The 8,135-nt window shown below is 54.9% G+C and overlaps 1 protein-coding gene across 4 annotated transcripts in view; it reads right to left on the reverse strand.

Moving 5' to 3' along the window:
- The window catches only part of RFX2 (regulatory factor X2), a 90,376-nt gene extending 82,903 nt beyond the window's left edge, over positions 1-7,473 (reverse strand). For all 4 annotated transcript variants that reach the window (XM_049639724.1, XM_049639723.1, XM_049639722.1 and 1 more), the window contains exon 1: positions 7,256-7,473. The gene's annotated coding sequence lies outside the window, so the exon portion shown is untranslated. The remainder of the gene's footprint in view (positions 1-7,255) is intronic.
- Between the last annotated feature and the right edge of the window lie 662 nt (positions 7,474-8,135).

An 8,135-nucleotide genomic window follows, 5' to 3' on the forward strand; every position in this document is an offset into this window, starting at 1 on the left:
AAGAAAGAAAGAAAGAAAGAAAGAAAGAAAGAAAGAAAGAAAGAAAGGGAACTGAAAGTTTCTGCTACCAGGAATAGAGCTTCCATTTGGGGCGACAAAAAAGTTTTGGCAACAGTGGGGATGGCTGCACACCACGTGAATGCACTTAGTACCGCTGAATTGCACACTTAACGGGTACGATGGTGAATTTTATGCGATCCATGTACTTTGCCACAATTGAAAAAACCACTTTCCTCTGCTGACTCTTCATTGGCTCCTGCTTCTTGGATGTTGACGGCTCTGGCCTTCTGTTCTCACTCTGCACCCTCTCCTTGGATGGTCCCATGCGTTTTCGTGACTGAAGTGACCATTTGTGTGCCGACAGCTCCTACATGCTAACCCCTGGCCTGGACCACCCCCATCGGCTCCACACCCTGCGATCGGCTGCCCACTGCAAAGCCATCCCCAGCAGGATGTCCCAAAGACACCTCAAGCTGGCCGCGCCCACGACGGGACTCATTACTTCCCCTGCCCAGCACCAGCTTCTCCCGTGGCCCCTGACTCACTGCAGTGACACGTTCTACCAGAACCCCCCAACGTCAGACAGCTGAGAATCGCCCTCCCTGCGCCTCGACCCAGCGAGTCCGGAAGTCCCCGAGCCTCTGAGAACCTGGCCGCTCAGCCTTCCCCAGAGCCCCCTGGCCGGTGCTGTCGGGCAGGCCCCTGTCGCCTTACGCACGGACCGTGGCAACAACCTCCTCTCCCCTGCCTGCCTCCAGACTCGAAGCCTTCCGACGCACCCTCCAAAATCACACGTGACCACAAAGCTGCTTCCCCAGAAGCGGCTCTCAGCCCAGCGCCAGAGACAAGACCCACATGTCCAGCCAGGGCTCGGCACGCTTTTCCTCTAAAGGCCCAGGTGGTAAATATTTCAGGTGTTGCTGGTCACATTCTGCTTCTTTCGCAAAAACTGGACTCTGCCGTTGCCTCGCAGAAGCAGCTAGAGACAGTACATAGATGAGCGGAGCTGCGTTCCAATAAAACCTCACTCACAAAAACAGGCTGCAGGCTGGAATGGGCCTGAGGGCTGTCGTTTGCCGACACCTGCTCCTCTCTCCAATGTCATCTCCCTTGTACCCTGTACTCGGCTGGTCAGGGCCGCTCGCAGGTTCCTGGAAACACAGCCACGCCAGGACTGTCCCCACCCAAATGCCTGCCCCACAGAGATGTCACCGGCATCAACCACATGGCTGCCTTTCTCTGCCTTGCCCAGGCCCAGCTGTGTCCTCCAGCCACAGGCCCTTTGCACCTGACCCCCCACATCCACCCCATGCCTGGAAAGGCTCTTTCCTCTGAACTCCACAGGGCTGCTCCCCGTCAGCATTTCAGTCTCAGCTCAACTGTCACCTCCTGAAGAGCTCCCCGGGACCCAGTGGCCGAGTTCTTACACACACACACACACACACACACACACACACACACAGGCTCAAAATAACCGTGGAGATCTTAGTAGAAATAGGCTTACTGCATATAGCACGTCTGGGCTTCATTACAGAGTGCATGACAAAGAATCATTGTCTCAGGCCTTCCGTGTAAGTACGACAACCTATTTTTAATTGGCTGTATGATTTTTTCTTTCTTTCCTTCTTTCTTTCTTTTCTTTCTTCCTTTCTTTCTTTCTTTCTCTCTCTTCCTTCCTTCCTTCCTTTCTTTCTTTCTTTCTTTCTCTCTCTTCCTTTCTTCCTTCCTTCCTTTCTTTCTTTCTTTCTTTCTTTCTCTCTCTTCCTTTCTTCCTTCCTTCCTTCCTTCCTTTCTTTTTCTTTCTCTCTCTTCCTTTCTTCCTTCCTTCCTTTCTTTCTTTCTTTCTCTCTCTTCCTTCCTTCCTTCCTTCCTTTCTCTCTTCCTTCCTTCCTTCCTTCCTTCCTTCCTTCCTTCCTTCCTTCCTAAAGCAGACTACGGCAGGTGTGGTCTGACTCACGGCGTCTGACACCCACTTGCTGCATGCACCACTTACAGGTTTGGGAGGTCAACTGTATTTCCCAGGAAGCCACAGAACTCCAGAATGTTTAGAATGAGAATTGGGAGCTGCCAGGGCATACCAACGGCGTTTTCAGGCACACGAGCCCTGTGTATCATAAGGCAGGAATGCGTTTCGGGAAAAGAGAAGGAAACACAGCAAGGAGCCAGGCCAGGCTGTCTGCTCCTGAGGGCCTAACTCGAGTCCTGGCACGAAGGGCGGGCCGCTTCTCACCTCCGAGCGGCTGATTTCCGGACTTCGGCCAGGACGGCGCCCAAGGGCCAGCGGTAACAGAGAAGGGAAACCGGCTTTTAAACGTCCGTGTGCAGAGCTGGCCACTTGCCAGAGCTCACCCGAAACGATGACGTGTGGGCACGAAGCGGAGACGGGCCCACGCCACAACCAAAATGGAAGAGCTCCAGTCGCTTTGGTTGCTTGTGTTTTTGCCGCGTACTTAACGCTTGCGGGATGATGTATTGGTACCAGCCCGCCTCTCCACTCACTGGAGGGCCTTCCTCGCCCGCAGACAGACAGCGTAGGCTCATCCACTCCATCGGGCGAAACCCACGTCCCGAAGGCCTCCTCGCGCTTGTACTGGTCGGAAAACCCAACCAAGAACGTGATCCCAGGCCCTGCTGCCCGTTCGCTCCCTAATCGTAATAATAACCATTGTGATAAGAATAGTTCACAGCTAGTCTCTGGGCAGCACCTGCTCTGGGCCAGGCCCTGTGCTAAATAGCGGTAATCTTTCTAACATGGTGACCGTAGCACCATCGTCATCTGTTTCACGGATGCCACACCCTGCCTGGAGCCCCCGAGCTAAGCGGCGGAGACACCACACGCTAGCCCTTCTCTGCTGGGTCCCGGCCCGGGTCTACGGTTTCCCCTTGATTCTTCCCTCTGCCCCCCACGCGTCCCACCCAAGCTGCTGCAAGACAGACACGGGCGGCGACATATGGCAAGTTGAGCAGCAACTCTCAGTTTCCACATGGGCTTCCCCTGTAGGTATGCAGGAAACGATTCATTTAACAAACGTGCTTGAGTGCCTACTCGGTGCCAGAATTGTGCTCAGCTCGGAGGAAAGAGAAGTGAATTAAACACACAGCTTCCTCCCCTTAAGGAGCTGACCTTCTGACGAAATGGTGGTAAGAAAATAAATGCGCATTATGTCTGGCACGTGAGCGATAAATGCTAAGGAACGAGAAAGGCAAGGGGGCTAAGAGTGTGTCACTTTGGAGGGGTGGTCTGGGAGGGTGACGTCTGAGAGAAGGCCTGGAGGAGGTGGGAGAGCACCGCCCCCCAATTACACGCGGGAAGAGCTTTCCAGACAGAAGGCTCGAGGGGCTTCCAAGAGGCCTGCAGGGGTGAAGAGGCCTGAGGAACAGGATCACTGTCAGCGATGAGGCCAAGGAGTCCCGGGTTGGAGAGGCCCAGGGTGGGAGGAGGCCGGCCTCGGCTCCTAGTGAGATGGGAGCCGTGGGAGGGTCTGGAGTTGAGGGATACGCAACAGGAGGGAACATGCCCCCGCCAGGTTAGCGGGCTGGAATCATCTGGGCAAGAGGTGCGGGTGGCCCGGAGCGGGGGCTGGCGGCGGGGGTGGTGAGGCGTGCTCAGATTCTAGGTCCCCACTGACAGTGGAGCCGGAGCATTTGCTGATGGCTTACGAGAAAAAGAACACGGGGCGACTCCAAATCAACCAGGAGAAGCCAGCGGAAGAAGCCAGCGGGCGTGGAGCCTGCAGGAGACCGTGGGGCCTTTCGGGAGCTCCGTTTGGCCACCTTGTGTTTAAGCTGCCTGTCAGAATCCACCTGATGTGTGCGGCGAGTAGCTGGGCAGACTTCTCTGCTCGGAAGGCCTGAGGGTCCGGTGCCCCCACTCATCACCTTAGGCAGACCATGCTTCCCAGGCGCAGATCCCTGGTTCTTCTTCCCAGCCTCCTTCACCTACTCCTTGTCCCCCACACACTTGATTCTGGGTCTTCCTCTCCTAAAGTCTTCCCTCTTCTCCCCCCCCCCCCCCCCGTAAGAATTCCTTTGTGGCTCCTGCGGCTTCCAAGAAGCACGTAGGTGGTTCTCAGCTTTCTCTCTAATTTTCAGTGCGTATTCACTCACTCCCTCATTCGGCAAATTAAGTGTGCCAGGCACTCGTCTAGAGAACATGACCTGTGGCAGAGCTGCTCACCATTTAAATTCTAGAAAGGGAGTGGAAACGTCTTTTTAAATATGTAAGTCCACAATCCCTTATAACAGTGCTGATAGCCAAAGAGCTCTGAAATCTGGAAGCTTTTTGGTAAATTTGGCAGACTCTAACCCGAACTGGCTTGAGGTTGCTTATGGTCCTTATCTACCCATTTGGTTGGAAAACTCAAACGACATGGATGTGTTTGCTGCCTGCATATCGGGCCAGGGGTTTCGGACACTGGATCAGGACTTGTACTTTCCTGTCCCCAAGTTCAGTGAGGGTCCCAACTAGCCAGAAGATCTCTCTGCGAACTTCCCTTGCCTTTCAAATAGTCCACATTTTACAAGTAAGTAGGTGTCTGGGGTGGGGCGGTGGGTGGGGGAGGTACATTATTTAAACAAGTGGTCAACTTGCAATTAATTACAAAGGGCCAAATATATTGTAAGATATGGTTCCTACAGGCCGTGGAATTTTACGAGCAAAACAATCGCGAGTGATTATTTTAAAAAATCCCACCAGTACCTTCAAAATTTTGACTCAGTTACAATATTAGTTAAAGTTCAATTAATTAAATATTGCCTTAATATGAACTTAATTTTAACTCGAGTCTGAAACTACAATTTAGCTCCAAGGAATGAGATCCAGATAAACAATTTCCCAGGATCTGTATCTCTGGAGAATGGCTCCCTCCCGGCAGCACTTGGGTGATAAGTAAGCATGGCTAAAAGATGGATATTGAGGCAATGCGTGCCCTTCACCCAGAATGCAAATATCAGCTGAGTTTCAAAGGACTTGTTCTGTTGCCCGGTGTAATTCATAACTCTGTCGCCCTGTTCCCAGATGCCCCTTTGGAGCTTCTCAGCAGCTTATCTGGCACAAGAGAGGAATGTACCTAAGGGGCTAAATAATTTAGTTTCGCTTTTACTGCGGAGGTCAACGGTTTCTGAGCTCATTCCCAGCCGAAATCAGCCGGAATATCACAGGACCACAGGAGCAGTTACGTTTGTCCATCGTGTTGTAGGAAGTCTTTTTTTTAAAAGCTACCAAATCCCCTCTGATACTTCACCAAGCCTGTCCGGGTCCAAAGTGATCAGTGATTAAGGAAATCAGATTCCTGGTGGAGTGGCAGGGGTGCTGGGCCAGGCTGAGAAGTGGGGGGAGGGGGGGAGGAGAGGGGAAGGCGCTTACCATACACTCTCCTCCTCACTTCTCTGGCAAGAGCAGGTGAGGAACCAACTCTAAGGTTATTTTTAAACTTGAGGGAGAGAAAGAACAGGTAGCCAAATGATAAGAACATGTTGACGATATGTGCAAGGAAAAAAAAAGTTTTCGTTGTTGCTGTTCTGCGTCATTATTACCATTACCGTAATGAATGATTTAGTTGGAATCTCAGTGGAAACCGAGTCTTGTATAAGGTTTGATATTTTGGATTGGCGGAGGCAAGGCCGGGAGGGGAAACCGCTGGGGGGGGGGGTGCTCTGCACTGACAGTTCGCGGCGCCCAGCAAGACGGTAGTTGTGCAGTTGTGCGTGCGTGCGTGCGTCCGTGCTCTGCGCGTTGGGGGGCCGCGTAAGGAAAGCATCCAGAAGCGGACCTGGACGCCCTCCCTCATTCCTGCGGGGCAAGCGGGAGGTTAAAATTAGGACGATGAACCACCCCCGCCTCCGCCGGAATGGCAGGGGAACTTCGGCCTCAGGGGCCCCTGAAATAGCCACTGGGATCGGGAAACCCAACTTTGCCGGTGCAGCAGCCGAGAACAGCCAGCGGGGACTGAGCGGGAGGGAGCGCCGTGGCTCGTCCCAGGGGGCCGGGAGAGGACTAGAGCGTTTGGGTGTGTGTGTGTGTGTGTGTGTGTGTGCGCGCGCGCGTGCAAGTGCGCGTTTGGGAGGGGGTGTTCAGGGGTGGGGTTTAAATTCACAAACGCACACGCACTCGCACAATCTCAAGAGAAAGTGTCACTGAGCAGTTTGGGCCACGAGTTGGGCTCTTTAAACAAAATCATAAATTGATACATTAAAAACAACAACAACAACAACAACAACAACAACAAACTTTTGGTGAAACTCTTCTCTCGCTTGGAGATCAGTCCAAATGGGGGAGCTGCGGGTGTGCGAAGGAGCTTCCCGAAGGGCGTGGAAGCACTGGCGGACCCCCCCCCCGCCCAAACTCAGGAATGGGGGTTCAAAGGGAGAGAGGGGAGGAGTGTCCGAGGAGCCTTAGCCGCGAGGATCTTTGCTCAAGACCTCAAGAGGTGAGAAACAGGTCCCCGGGAAGTCCGATTATCGGCGAGTTTGGGGCGAAAACGTGAGGGGGGCGTGTGTTTCCCCCAAGACGAGCGCATCGACTTCTGGCTAAAGGGTGAGAAGGATTCCAGGGGAGCCCTCAAACTCGCTAACGAGCAGCCAGTCCCCCGGACACCCCACACCCAGGAAATTGGGGCAAAGGTGAAAACGAATCTTCCAGGCCCCCTCCCCGATTCAGGAGTATGGGGCGAAGAGTGAGAGAGGGGCCCCCGGAACGCCAATTTCGGATATTTGGGGACTAAAAGAGAAGAGGGGTTCCCCAGGAGCCCCCAATTCAGAGAGTTTAACGTAAGGGCTTGAGATGGTTTCAAGAAGTTGAGAGAAAGTGAGAGAGGGGTGCCCGGGCGCCCTCAATTTAAGGATCTGGGGAATAAAAGTAACAGGAGGTTCCCAGAAGCCCCAATTCTGGGAATTTGAAGGTAAAAGTTTGAGGGGCCTCGGGCGCACCCAATTCGTGGCCTTCGAGGGTAACAGTTGAGAGTGGGGTCTCGGGGGCCCGCGACTCGGGAAGTTTTTCGAACAGCGAAGCGATGGGCTCCCACTTGTCCCCGGGTTTGGCTAAAAGAAGGGGGGGTTCCCGGGCGCCCCCAAACTCGGCCGCGCCTGGGGAACTGGGCTAAGGAGGCGGGTCCCGCGGGCGCGCCGTCCCGGACGTTTGGGGTGAGCGGCTGGGGGCCTCACCGCCTGCCTGCCGCCCCCCCCCCCCCAAGCCGGACCCCCGCCGCCCCCCGCACTCCCCCGGCCCGGCAGGGCCTGGGGCGGTCGCATCGGTCACCTGGAGTTCGGGCCGGGAGTTCGGGCAGCAGCTCCCGCGGCGGCAGCAGCGGCTGCTGCGTGTTGGTCCCCGTTGGTAAGTAACAGTCTCCACGGCTACAGTCTCTATGGCGGCGGCGGTGGCGGCGGCAGCCGCTCCTCCTCCCGCTCTCGCCGCCCGCCCGCCAGCCTCGCGCGCCTGCCCGCCTGCCCGCCCGCCGCGATGGGGCGGGGCGTTGTTACCGGCAACGGTTACCAGGCTCCACGCCCCACCCCTCAACGGCCCGCCCACGCCCGCCTCCAGAGGGCACGAGGGGGGCGGGGCGTAAGGTCCTCCGGCACACCATTGGCTGTCCACAGTGCCTGTCAGGAGGGGCGTTCCCTGGAGAGGAGGAGGGCGAGTCTCGACCAATTGCCGCGGAGGGGGGCGGGGCTTGGCAGGAGGCGCGCACGGCTCGGAGGGTTGGCGAGCGGGAAGCGCGCGTGGCCCCCCGGTGGGTGGCGCTGCTCCGGGAAGGCTAAGTTTCGGTGACTCTAATGGGGCCTTAGTTTCTTCCACAAATGATTACCGGACATGCGAACACAGTCTGAGTCTGGGATCAGCAAACTCCGACCTGCGGCCCAAATCCTACCCGCCGCCTGTTTTTCATGGACCACAAGCCGAGAGTTTTAGAATATTTTTTAAGTGGTTTAAAACAGTCAAAAGAAGAATTTTGTGTTATCTATATGAAACTCTTGTATTACTGAATCCAGTATTTCAATATCTTTAAGAGTTGGCAAACTGTGGTCTTTGGGCCAAATTATGTCTCTGTGTTTGTAAATAAAGTTTTATGGGAACACAGCCAGGCCCATCCTTTAAGAAACTGTGGAAGGCTGTTTTCACACTACATGGACAAGAGTTG

Source organism: Panthera uncia, chromosome A2, assembly GCF_023721935.1.
Source record: "Panthera uncia isolate 11264 chromosome A2, Puncia_PCG_1.0, whole genome shotgun sequence".
In the NCBI taxonomy this organism is placed as follows: domain Eukaryota; kingdom Metazoa; phylum Chordata; class Mammalia; order Carnivora; family Felidae; genus Panthera; species Panthera uncia.